Below are 14,307 nucleotides of genomic sequence, written 5' to 3' on the forward strand. Positions count from 1 at the left end.
ACTAAACGTTATAAAAGTAGAAGTTATTCGGTTTATCAGTTACTAGATTCAATCATAATGCGTAGCGGTTACTACGTACGTATTGTTTAATGATTACGTATAGTTTAATAACTACGCATTTGCCAATATATTTGAATTCATCACGATTCAATTTGTTATATCCATTATATGATCATTCTATCGTGTATGAAACGATTTTTCACTCATTGCTTAAAATAGTCTCGATGTAATGCTTTTAATCACGTGTTCACAATGTAACGCAAACCGTTAGTGTACATGGAGGACATATTAGCGGATTTGTAACCTACTTAGCATGTTTGAGACATTAAAAATTGGTCAAACATGATTTTCAACATTGAACAGCGCAGATTAAACAACTAATAATACTGATTTTTTTTCTCGCACAAGCGTAACCTCTCTGGTAATAACAAGAATTTGTAACAGAGTTACCAACGTCCCCCGCCTCGGGAAATTTTATATGAAGCATAAAATTGTGCTATTTCAAAAGATTGAGGTTATAATGGATCTCAGGACATTTACTCCAAAATTATGATCAATGCTAGATCTGCAAATGTAACAATAAATTTGTTAAAAAAATAAAATGAAACACGGAATTTAAAAATCTATCATGTTAAGATTTGACCTCTTAGTGTGACCTTGACCTTGGAGGTAGGGGAGCAGGTGTTGTGCATGACATAACGTCTTATTATTGAGACTATTTGTGCCAAGTATTTTCAAAATCCCTTGAACTATGAAGAAGTTATAGATTGGACACAAAATATACCCTTATAATAACAGACTATGTAAATCTTTGATCTCTAAGTGTGACCTTGACCTTGGAGGTAGGGACACAGATGTTACGTATGACATATCATCTAATCATTGTGACTATTTGTCCCAAGTATTTTCAAAATCTCTTAATCTATGAAGAAGTAATGGACGGGACAAAAAATATACCAAATAACAGACTCTGTTAACCTTTGACCTCTAAGTGTGACCTTGACCTTGGATGTAGGGGTGCAGGTGTTGTACCTTACATATTGTCTTATTATGGTGACTATTTGTGCCAAGTTATTTTAAAATCTCTTGAACTATGAAGAAGTTCTAGATTTGACACAAAATATACCCTATAACAGACTATGTTAATTTTTGACCTCTAAGTGTGACCTTGACCTTGGAGGTAGGGATGCAGGTGTTGCGCATGACACATCCTCTTATTATAGTGACTTTTTGTGCAAAGTATTTTCAAAATCCTTGGATCTATGAAAAAGTTATGGACCGGACACAAAATATACCCTGTAACAGACTATGTAAGTATTTGACCTCCAAGTGTGACCTTGACCTTGGAGGTAGGTGACCGTTTTTTGCGCATGACACATCGTCTGATTATTGTGAACAATTATGGCAAGTATTTACAAAATCCCTTCATAGATAAGAAAGATATGGACCGGACATGACATATACCCTCAAATAGACAATGTTAACCTTGAATGAGCAAGTACGACCTTGACCCTGAAGGTACGGATCTGGTTGTTGCGCATGACACATCCTCTTATTATAACAAACATTTGTGCCAAGTTATTTCAAATTCCTTTGATAAATGACAAAGTTATGGACCGGACACGAAATATATCCTGTAACAGACTATGTTAATATTTGACCTCCAAGTGTGACCTTGACCTTGAAGGTAGGTGACTGGTTTTTGCGCATGACACATTGTCTGATTATTGTGAACAATTATGGCAAGTATTTACAAAATCCCTTCATAGATAAGAAAGTTATGGACCGGACACGACATATACCCTCAAATAGGCAATGTTGACCTTGAATGAGCAAGTGCGACCTTGACCCTGGAGGTAGGGGTCTGGTTGTTGCGCATGACACATCGTCTTATTATAATAAACATTTGTGCCAAGTTATTTCAAATTCCTTTCATAAATGACAAAGTTATAGACCGGTCACGAAAGTGTGACGGACGGACGGACAGACGGACGGACGGACAGACGGACGGACCAACATTTGGTGTTAGTGAGCTTTTTATTTTATGAGCTATATTTATGTCCAAACATGCGGGCTTATGATAAGAGATCTAAAAATCAACAATTATGGGTTAAGATGAAGTCCAAACTTTAAGGGTTGATGTGAAGTCCAAAGGGACTATCCGGCTGATGATGAAAAGCAAATTTTCTAATGACATAAAATCAGCCTCAATCTTCTAGAAAATATTGTGGCAACAGCACTACCATCATTGTGCTTGTGCTAATTACATTTTATGTCAAATGCTACCTATAAACCTGAAAATTTAATGAGCCAAACCACAAAATGAATTTTTCTATTTGTTTCTTAAAAAACTTATCAAATCATTTGGTATGGTTTATATGTGGTTTTACCCTGTACTCAACACAATGTAGGCTATATAACAGCAGTCCCTGGGTGCCGTATCAAGTACTGAATATATAACCCCACCAGTCACTGACAAATGCCCTACATGAAACATTAGGTAGTTAAGGTACGACAGTAGAGATCTCAAACCAATCCACGAGAGTAACATTTGAAGCATCAAGTGCTGCAGCTGGACCACTTGATCAGGAGTAACACCAGTAATTCAACTACATGCATTACTTTGAATGTGCCCAAACTCTAATTTGGATGTTCATAATGCATCAATTGTTAAAACAAACACAATTTTCTGTTAATCATAGCTTTATTTTTGAATAGGTTAAGAGTTTCAACACACAATAGGTTTTAAGCTCATTAACATGTCCTGAACCAAACTTTAAACTCATAATATTCATTTGCCAGAAACTCATAATACATGGACCACTAATGGCCTCACAACAGACACACAACTTATAGCCTCATAATACATAGACACTAAAAGCTCTCTATTCATGGACCTCAACAGAATACAAAGAGGATATTTTTGTTTTGCAAGATTGAAATAAATTTCACCAAGTGGATACCAGATGCAATATTTTCACGAGTGGCGTAGCCACAAGTGAAAATAGAAAAGCTGGTGTTCACGAATGAAAAATATTTCAACCTTATATATAAAACAAATTAATTTTGTTTATTTCATGCTTTTTAAGTGATAACTGAATTTGCCGTGTAATGTCGTGCATTCTCCTTTATGATGTCATCGCATCCAAATGGTACATCACCATGCTTGAAATATAGTTCTGTTAATTTTCTCCAATTTTGTTAGTTTTTTATGTATGATGGCATGGACTTTCTTTTCCTAAAGAAGCAAAATTTACGTATGACGGCATTAAATTTTTCCTGTTATTCCATTTAGTTTTGATATTTTTTTCATCCACATTCAGATATAGTCCGGCTGCAGTGAAAATTAAATTTTATAAATTTCACTATTGGTTTATTAGAATAATTTCATCTGATATATTACAGTAAAAACACAGAAAAGCATGAAATAAATAACATTATTATATGATCCAAATATAGCTGCAATCTCATTGGTCCAAACAGTAGTCAACAGAACTTTTTATAAAATCATATTCACTGGGTGCAGTATCATATTTACTGGCTGAATTGGATTTTCCCAGTCTAAAAATAGATTGAGACTCATATTCAATGATCATACACCGTAAACTGTTAATTATGGTGTTAATTAAAAAATAATTGTTGCTTTTTGCTCTTCAAGGCATATTTCTCGAATAAGATATCATTACTTTACTATTACGGTATACATAAAGGCAACACTGCAACGATAAGTAAACTTGAATTATTTTTGTATGCGTAGCGTTGTGTAGTCGCTGCAAGCCTAACACGTGCATCTTTTTTCCCCCCACTTCAACAAGGAAAAATTTATACATGTATATCAGGTTGTACATTTTGTGATTTTTTTAATTCGTAGCCTATTCATGTAATAAAACAATTATTGACTAGTGAGCCATTGAATATGATGTGATATTCACTGGCAGAAAGTCATATTGACCTTGGCTATCGCCTCGGTCAATATGTCATATGCCGATGAGTACCACATCATATTCATTGGCTCACTAGTCAAAAATTGTATATTATACAACAGCTAAAAAGTCAATATTTGTATAACTAGAGCTAAATATGTGTACTTCCATGTGTTTGCCGTCAAAGTTGTGGCAAAGTTAAACATTAAAAAATATAGCCAGTAACTATCAGAAGTTATACAGACTAACCAAGCCCCTAAGTTAAATCACAAGTAAATACATAACATAGCAACCAATATTTGACATAATATTATGCCAGACCTGTCAATGCTTGTCAAATCTTTATATTTTTTTTTGCATTCTGTCGTCCAACACAGCCAAATTATGGAAACAGGAGCTATTATAAGCTTAAAAGTCTGCAACATTTGCAAGGCTTGAAGAGTATAACAAGAGGATCATTGCTATAGCGCTCACCTGTGCATAATGCAGGAAAGGGTCAGTTCTTTAAACCCCTCTCTTAAATATGAAGAGGTATAGGGAAATAAAATGTCAAGGACAAGTAGGTTGAAATGACTGACATTTAAAGAAGTTGTTATTTAAAGAAATTCCTATATAAATCAATGTAATCAAGTGGTCCGAGGATGGGCCCAATTTTAACCAAATCTATAAATAACTTTTGTTGAGAACCCCTTGCCTATGCTAAATACACAATATCTAAGCTGATGCTATCACAATTTAAGAGATATCTAAGCTGATGCTATCACAATTTAAGAGATATCTAAGCTGATGCTATCACAATTTAAGAGGAGAATATTTTTAAAGTTTGTACTTTTAAAACCCTTTATGTGCTGCTGTGCCCTACTTATGCAATGGACTGAAACAATTTACGTAAAAAGAGGAGCACCCAAGGATCATTCCTGTGAAGTTTCATGAAAATCTGTCCAGTGGTAAAGTAGATGTTGTTTAAAGAAATTGTGGACGACGGACAAAGACCAATCAGAACAGCTCACCCTGTGCTTAGCACGGGTGAGCTTTAAATTCACATCATAAGAAAATATAATTTTGTCTAAAGCAAGATTATCAAAGTAAAATATTTGTGAACTTGTAAGGATTTCTTACATTTGACCTCAGGTGATCTAGTTTGTAATTTCATTTGTAATTTCATTTTTTCATCAAATTGTTAGTATCACCTAAACTCCTCTTTGGTCACAATTTACTTTTCATGCATCTTCATACCAAGACCAAATGCAATAATTTTTCTGAATCTAATATTCGTAATATTATACAACTGGTTCAAAAAAAAATATAAGTCTATTGAAAAAAAACTGGCCTTACTGCCCTCCAGTTCAATGTCAATTATAAGTCCATTCCAACAATTGATGAATAAGGAAACAAAAAGCAAAATATAACTTGCAAAGAAGAGTTTTAGATGGAATTCTTCAATTTTTTAACTATATTTTTTTCATCCAATTTCATTTCCTTTTTTATCGTTTCCCATCCCCGCTTGTGTAGAGACCCTCCATTCATACGACTTGAGGCTATTGCTTCGTTACATTCTCCTTGAGATGGGCAAGATCGAGTGGTAGTTATGTTGAAATATGCAGGAAAGTATTGTCTTAATTCATCTTCCTCATCTTTGGTCCATCTTCTCCTGGAACCTGTAAACACACAAAAAAAAACCCAAATAACATAAGACAAGATGGCTCGCAAAATATTCAAGATGTGATCTTTTTTAAGACACCAATGAGTTCTACTTTGACATAACAAACGAATACAGAAACATGATACTCCAGCCATAAAAAGCTTGTAAACAAGAGCCACTGCCGGGCGGGGGCAACGCTCGACTTTTTACTTTCTCTAAAAGCAAACAAAGAAATATTTAAACAAAATCTTAACATTTCCTTTTTATAAAATTAATCATTCTGTCTTGTAAAATTAGTTTTGTCTATATATTTTTATATATTAATAAACTAATCTGTATATTTATAAATAGAGACACGCAATTCTATAAATAGAAAATTCTATAAATAGAAACACAATTCTATAAATAGAAAATTCTATAAATAGATACACATGGGAGTCCCGTGGTGGAGTCACGTAATGAAACATGAAAATTTCAATAATTTGACCTTCAAAGTCAAGGTCATTTATGAGTGAAGGTCAATGTCTGTCAGGTTATTTTTAAGGGATATCCTTGAAGATTAATATGTTCAAGTTTGAAGACAATCCATTCAAAAATAACAAAGTTACAGCCAATTACAGCATGAACAAGCAAAATTTGGACTTTTAACCTTGACGGTCAAGGTCATTTATGGATGAAGGTCAAGGTTAGTGTGGTCTACTGAAAGGTCTTGTCCCAAGGGTTGTTTTGGCCAAGTATGAAGACAATACACCAAGAAATAAAAAAGTTATGATTCAGGTACAAGTGTGCGGACGGCAACGGCGCCGCGACTATAACAATACCTCTACTTCTTTATTCAAAAAAAAAAAAAAAAAGTCGAGCTAAAAAAGAGGAGCAAAGTGTGAACTTGACCTTTACCCAAGCCCAAATATACCCACCAATAGTGGACAATGATCCAATTAACTAGCAGACAAGGCTTATCTGGTGAATTTCCAAGAATCTAATTCACACTGGGACGATATCCATGGTTATCAGGCAGAGTTACAGAGCTGACATCACTATTAACGGTCCACCCACTGTTCACATAAAAAGTCCCGTCTTTCCAAGGACATATGATAAAACAAAAGTAAAGAGCTATCACTTAATATGATTAATAGTCAGGCAACACAGCTTTCACTATAACTCAAATTCAAGGGGATTTAACTATACAATGACTAGGTTGATGGAGATAAAAATTATGTCACACCAATTTACACTTTGTGTTGATAACACAAACCCAGTTTCAAACCAATCACTCAAGACATTAGAGTGTATTTCGATCATAAGCTTGTACATATTTAAACAGACAGATTCATTGCCCACTTGCCTGACCAAACGACAGAATGGCTCCGATATACACTCTTGCACACTTTGCAATATGGTATAATTAAACACATGAAACTTACTGTTTGTGGATTTTTTCCTGGAACTCAAACTGTCCACACCATTGTCATTAAGGAAGTCCTCTACAATTTCTGAAATGCAAATGGAAACATTCTACACAATGGACATTTTCAACAAAACCGGTCATATACCCAAGCCTAGACAATATGTGCCAGAGCACTTGATAAAGATGCTTCTGTGAAAGTTGGGTAAAATTCCATTGATAAATACAGAAGTTGCAAACATTTCTTATTCCTAGACATACAACACAAATGTATTTAGTGCACAAATTTTTTTGTTTGGATTTTATACTCATTTTCAATAATTTTTCAGTTATTGTAAAATCATTATTATTCGTGGGGCACGAATTTTCGTGGTTTTCGTGGGTAGGTCAATCCACGAATTTAAGATCCGACGAACTTTTATCCCAACAAATACATCTTACCCAGTCTCTGTTCTATATATTACAAACATGTGTCGGCTCTTTTCCGGCCGATATTTCGTGAAATGGATGTAAATACAGACAGATAATCAGGTTAGTGACATATTAAATCTGTTTGCAATATTAAAGAAACTTGAAAGAAAGCTTGATTCTCGAAATATCTACATGATCAGTTTATATCTTCAATAACTTCGTCAAAACAGAATCTAGGATGCTGAAACCTTAAACCCAGTGATTTTTCTCTCTTTATTGGTCAGAGGCCTTAGCCTCTTGATTTTGGGAAACATTATCGCTAAAATTGCTGATTTAGGAAGTAAAAAAGCTGGTTTGAGTTCAGATTTTTTGGAAAACTGCATGATTTTAAAGAAAATTTCAATTGGGAAGAGGCCTTTTTTCGGAGTCTGTTATATAAGTAGGAAAATCACTGAAACCGAGTGTGGTATATATATTGCATTATGGAATAGACATACTAATGACCTTAAAAATAACAAAGAAACCTACTTGCCTGGCAAAAATTCGTTCACCCGTTTCAAAAAATGACGCCGTGTTTGCCATTTTGTCAAGTTTGCAACCAATTTGCTCGCTTGAACCAAGTGTGCAACCACTTCACGTCCTGCCCCTTGATTATGTATGTATGTAACTATGTATATATATATATATGTATGTTTGTGTATAATTATATATGTATATACATACCATACTACCATTATGTCAAATAATACTTACACAGCATAATCTGACTTGCAGAAAACATCTATAGTACCATCTGAACTGGTTTTTAGCACCTGAACAGGCCATCGCATAGTTGCAGGAATTCCCTTCAATTTGGAAAACACCCATTCATCCAGAATACTGAAAATATGCATGTACATGTAATTTCAACAATAAGCTAGAGCTGCAACGACTACATGGGGTAGCGAATATGAATATGTATCACGATACAGGGTCACGAATACAAATATTTAGTTTTTGACCCCAGAAGACCCATATACAATCCCATCATGATCCTAAATTTCGCACAGACTGTCCTAGATTTCATCATGACAAACATTCTGATCAAGTTTCATTAAGGTCCAATAAAAATACTGCCTTTTATCCAACAATTTGAAATTTTGTCCACTGAGCACTTGAAGTCCAAACCTAAAAAGCATCTACATGTTGGCAAGCAATCTCCTACGCAGTGATCTTCCTTACAGGATTAGATCTCTGCCATCATAACATTTTCGTCAAGATTTTTGACGATATGAATGTTTTCAATTTTTATATTAATTTCAAAAAGTAAACACGGTTTTGCTTATGTTTCAAGACTGTTAGGTGTTAGATGTGAACTAAATCAAAAAAATAATTTTGGAAACAAAAATATTATGAAAATAATTTTTTAAAATTTAATATCGTAATTGATGATAAGGAATAAGTATTTGAAGTTTGAGGTAAATACCTTTAAAACTAATAAAAAAGTTATAGTAAAAAATAATATTTTTCTAGTAAAAAAATCTAAGTTTATGGGGAGACAATTCTTGCAATATTGGTGCTAGAGTTATGAACATTGTCACATAAGATGTGGATGATGATAAGGTACATAAATTTGAAGTATGAGGTTGATCCCTTAAGAAATAAAGAAGTAACAGTAAAAAATAGTATTTTTTAAGGAAAATTCTAAGTTCAAGGGGAGATAAATCTGAAAATATTGGTGCCAGAGTTATGTCCCTTGTCATATAAGATGTGGTTGATGATAAGGAACATATATTTGAAGTTTGAAGATGATACCTTAAGAAATGACAAAGTTATAGTGAAAAATATTTTACTGCACCAAAACTTAGTCGAGCTAAAAATCAGTTTCTTTAACATGTTATCCACTTTTATGAGCTAGTGGAGTCCACATCCAATGAGCTTATAATTAAAGTCCGCAAATTAATAGCTTTCACTATCTCAAATAACAGTGTTCAAACATTATAATTTCAAAATCAATTTTAAAAAAATCAGTTTCTTTAAAATTCTGTCCAATTCTATGAGCTCATGGAGTCCACATCCAATGAGCTTGTAACTAAAGTCCAAATTTTAAGAGCTTTTAACATCTCAAAATATTCAAACATTATCACTTAAAATCAATTTCTTTAAAATTCTGTCCAATTCTATGAGCTCATGGAGTCCACATCCAATGAGCTTGTAACTAAAGTCCAAATTTTAAGAGCTTTTAACATCTCAAAATATTCAAACATTATCACTTAAAATCAATTTCTTTAAAATTCGGTCCAATTCTATGAGCTCATTGAGTCCACATCCAATGAGCTTGTAACTAAAGTCCAAATTTTAAGAGCTTTTAACATCTCAAAATATTCAAACATTATCATTTAAAATCAATTTCTTTAAAATTCTGTCCAATTCTATGAGCTCATGGAGTCCACATCCAATGAGCTTGTAACTAAAGTCCAAATTTTAAGAGCTTTTAACATCTCAAAATATTCAAACATTATCACTTAAAACCAGTTTCTTTAAAATTCTGTCCAATTGTATGAGTTCATGCAGGTTTTTTTTTTACTAACAAATTGACGCCAATAGTCGGGGGTCTTCCCATCGGTAAAAAGCCATGTTTTTTCCCAAAAAAAATTCTATTTTCCTTTTGAACTGGATCAGATTAAATATCTATATGGTTAAAATTTTAATTTTCTCCATTTTATCAAGGATAACCCACCAATTGTAGTCAAAAACAAGATTGCATTTGAGAAAAATGCTATGCCACCTCATGGTTCAAATTTCATAGCTGTGCATCAAAGGACAAGAAAGTAGGTCACTGTCTCCTTGGGCAAGGCATAATTTTGACCCAAGGGTTTAATAACAATCTTGATACAGGTCCACCAAACAACATTTCAAGTCAAATATCTAAGCTATAGCTTTCTCCCATTCATCAAACATTTGTTTTATTTTCTGTTTTTAATATGTGTACATAATGAGTATCACTGCCCCCGAACAGTGCCAATTTTTGACATTTGAACAACTTTGGTAGAGGACCTGTAAGGAAAACCAATGACCCCTGGGACGGGGCCCATTTTTTAAAATTTCACCCCAGGGCTATAATTTGAACAATCTGGGTAGAGGTCTACCAGACAATGCCTTATGCAAAATATCTAAGCTCTAGACCTTTTGGGTCTTTACAAGAAGGTGTTTTAAGTTTTTACTATATGTACATATAGCGAAAATCAATGACCCCGGGGCAGGGCCGATTTTGACCCAAGGGCTATAATTTGAACAATCTTGGTAAGGGTCTACCAGATGATGCCTTATGCAAAATATCTAAGCTCTAGGCCTTTTGGGTTATTACAAGAAGGTATTTAAAGTTTTTACTATATGTACATGGTGAAAATCAATGATCCCCGGGGAGGGGCCAATTTTGACCCCAGGGCTATAATTTGAACAATCTTGTTAGAGGTCTACCAGAGACAATGCCTTATGCAAAATATCTAAGCTCTAGGCCTTTTGGGTCTTTACAAGAAGATTTTTTAAATTTATTCTTATAATTCCTTTTGGTTGCCATGGCAACCAGATTTCTGCATGGAATGAAATTCTTTGAATAACTTTGGAAGCCCTTCACCCAAGGAACAATCCTGCCAAGTTTGGTTGAAATTGGACAAATCACAAGAAGATTTTTTAAGTTCACTATATAATCTATATAACACACACACACACACAAACACACAGGTGAATCGCTATATGCCACCGCATCGCAGATTGCGGTGGCATAATAACCATAAACATTGCAGGAAATTGCAAGTACTGTCTGAGTGTCTCAGCATGGAGGCTGCCATTTTTTTCTTGGCTATATCCCGCCGTACTGAACCGTACTATTTCTGGAAATCAGTTGCTATCAAAATATTATCATTTTCTTGGTTATTTTTTGTAAAGACTTAAGTAATATATTTTGTATTTCTTATTATGAAAATGACTTGTATGGAGCTAAAGTGTGTCACAGATACACTATTATACCTATACTGTGTTAAATTTCATACATAAACAGAAGTATAAAAACCATTCACCACCATACATATTACGAAGTTATACTGCAAAGAATATTTTGCATGATGATAAAGTTTTTAAGGGGAAAAAGATATAGTTGTGACTCTCTACTATGTAATTTAGTATATACTACAAATAATATCATAATTTCCCCTGACATTTTTCGTATATTTTTTCCCCTCCCTACCAGCGTCTTCCCCTTTTCCTAATAAAAACCCGTCATGGAGTCCACATCCAATGAGCTTGTACCTAAAGTCCAAATTTAATGAGCTTTCAATATCTCAAATTATTATAACATAATTTATAATCAGTTTCTTTACCATTTTATGCACTTACATGAGCTTGGGAGCCCACACCCAAAGAGCTTATAAGTAAAGAGCTTTGAGTATCTTACATTATTCAAAAATTATAATCTAAAGTCACTTTCTATAACAATTGATCCACTTTTATGAGCTAGTGGAGTGCACATCTTAAGTCCAAAAGTTCAGTGCTTCTCAAATTATCAAACATTAAAATTTTAAAATCAGTATCTTTAAAATTCTGTCCAATTCTGTGAGCTCATGGAGTCCACATCCAATGAGCTTGTAACTAAAGTCCAAATTTTAAGAGTTTTTAACATCTCAAAATATTCAAACATTATCATCTTAAATCAATTTCTTTAAAATTCGGTCCAATTCTATGAGCTCATGGAGTCCACATCCAATGAGCTTATAACTAGAGTTCACAAGTTAAGAGCTTTCAACATCTCAAATAACTGAAACATGAATATAAATGAAATCAACTTCTTTAATGTTTTGTCTACTTTTATATACTCATGAAAGTTGATACCTAAAGGACTTGTAACTTGTACGCCAAGTACATAAGTCAGTCAAATGTTTACTTGAAATTGTAACCCGAGGGTAGAGAGTTTGAACCTCTATTGCACTACTTAAAAATTCCACATAATATTACCTTTCGATAGCTTTTATCAGTCAAAAGCTTTTGATTTTTTTTAACTCGAAACTTAAATAGGCTTCATTTTTTTTTTACATTAATTTCCCCATTTTGTATTACATTAAACATCCTCAAAGCTTATTTAGTCCATAAATCTTCTTAAAAACAAAATTAAATAATAATCAGCAATGAAAAGTCAACATATATTGAAAATATTTACTTTTTCCTTAACCTCTTTGTTAAGTATCCGAATAAATATCTATCCGAAATCAGTACAATTTCGGACAAAAATCGCCGATTTTTTTTTATATATAAAGCTGTAAAATTACTTAACTATTTAGTTTATACAATGGATTTCTTTAACAAAAACATTTACAAGCTTGAGACAACCTTTTATAACTTTCATTTGTGAATTTCAGCCCAAATTTCGTCGGATACACATTAACATAATAATTTCTGAATTTACCCCACCCACTTATCTGCAAGTGAATTTGAAGTTACCATTGAAGTAAAAAAGTATGCAAGCCTTAAAGTTATTAGTTAACTTTAATATTGAAGAAATTATTTAACATACAATTTATAACAATACTTTGACTTCAAAAATTACTAAATTACCGTTTAGAGCGTAAGTGATCCATTCTGAAATTCCTCCTTCTGAGATCCAGGATGGCGGACAAAATCACGTTGGCAGATCACATGACATCCGGGCATTTGAGAAATGAAAAAAAGGCGCGAAAATCAATTTGTTGCAGGGGAAGCAACTCAAATATCGCGTCCATAGCGATGGACATTTTATTAGTCCATATATTATGAATTTATTTCAACATGAACTCTAAGCTCATCAACGTTTTATTTTGGAACTTTTTTCAATAAATTATGAGTTTAAACTCATAATATTTTTTAACTCATAAACATGTCCTGGACCAATGTTTTAACTCATAATAGTCATTTACAGGAGCGGACGGACAGACGGACGGAGCCTATTTCTATATCCCCCTTTTTTCTTCGAAAAGGCGGGGGACAATTAAATATACGGGATGGATGAACATAACATGATTGTTTTATTTAAATGCAGATATTCGGCAAAATTCGAACATAATAAAAACAAAAAGGATCTTAGTTTCGTTTTAAATTAAGAGGAATCACAACGTTACTTATTGCTTAGCATATTGAAGGTCACAGTAGTTTTGTCGACGCAAAAAAAAAACCCCAAAAAACAAAAAAACTTGTGAACCTGTTATTATATTATAATAAATGTTTTCATTTTACTTTATCATACTTTTACTCAAAAAATAACATCTGCAACAAAAGTTGCAATAAGGTAACAGAAAATACAAAGACAAAAGAAAAGAAAAAAATAGACACAGTAAGGAAGAAAGAGAGAAAGCAAAGTATGAGCTGTTATCCCATGTATCTATATTGATCTAAGTGAAAGCCTGTATATTGAATTGTCGTTAATAGGTAATAAATCACTTTTGGTCTAAATAATTTGAGCGTCAGGCTACAAATTCCCATTTGGCTTCCACAATAATAAGTACATTTTCAACATTTATAACACTTATCCCTGTATATGTTATAACAAAACATAAGACAGGTTCACGCTGCGTCTGTGCCTCAATTAAGTGTATCAAATGACTCTGTATCGTATCTTTAAAACTGTTCAAAGAAACATATATTATATATATCCTATCATATATATGGATGGTTTAATCATAAAAAGGTAGTCTGAGTTTTGTGTGTAACAGCCTCCGGAATAAGTTTGCAAATCCGGAATTTTCGCAAACTCAGCTACCTTTTTTAAATTGATTAGAGAAAAAATTTAAAGACCGGTCAATAATAGAGATTGAGTCAAGTAAAACCTGGCCTTTGAAATGACGATACCCTTAAAATTAAATGCAGGGGAGACATTCAAAGTTGGCCATCCCATGGGGTTTTTCGATTCCCCCACTGGGGAT

At 33.4% G+C, this 14,307-nt stretch overlaps 1 long non-coding RNA gene across 1 annotated transcript; it reads right to left on the reverse strand.

Annotated features, from left to right (window-relative positions):
* Positions 1-425: 425 nt before the first annotated feature.
* Positions 426-13,312, reverse strand: LOC132745714 (uncharacterized). The gene is made up of 4 exons (XR_009627895.1): positions 12,968-13,312; positions 8,135-8,260; positions 6,990-7,058; positions 426-5,581 (listed from the first exon to the last, which is right to left on the reverse strand). It is a non-coding gene; the product is annotated as an uncharacterized LOC132745714 (long non-coding RNA).
* Positions 13,313-14,307: the final 995 nt, after the last annotated feature.

Source organism: Ruditapes philippinarum, unplaced genomic scaffold, assembly GCF_026571515.1.
Source record: "Ruditapes philippinarum isolate M1 unplaced genomic scaffold, ASM2657151v2 ctg9289_1_1_1_1, whole genome shotgun sequence".
Lineage (NCBI taxonomy): Eukaryota > Metazoa > Mollusca > Bivalvia > Venerida > Veneridae > Ruditapes > Ruditapes philippinarum.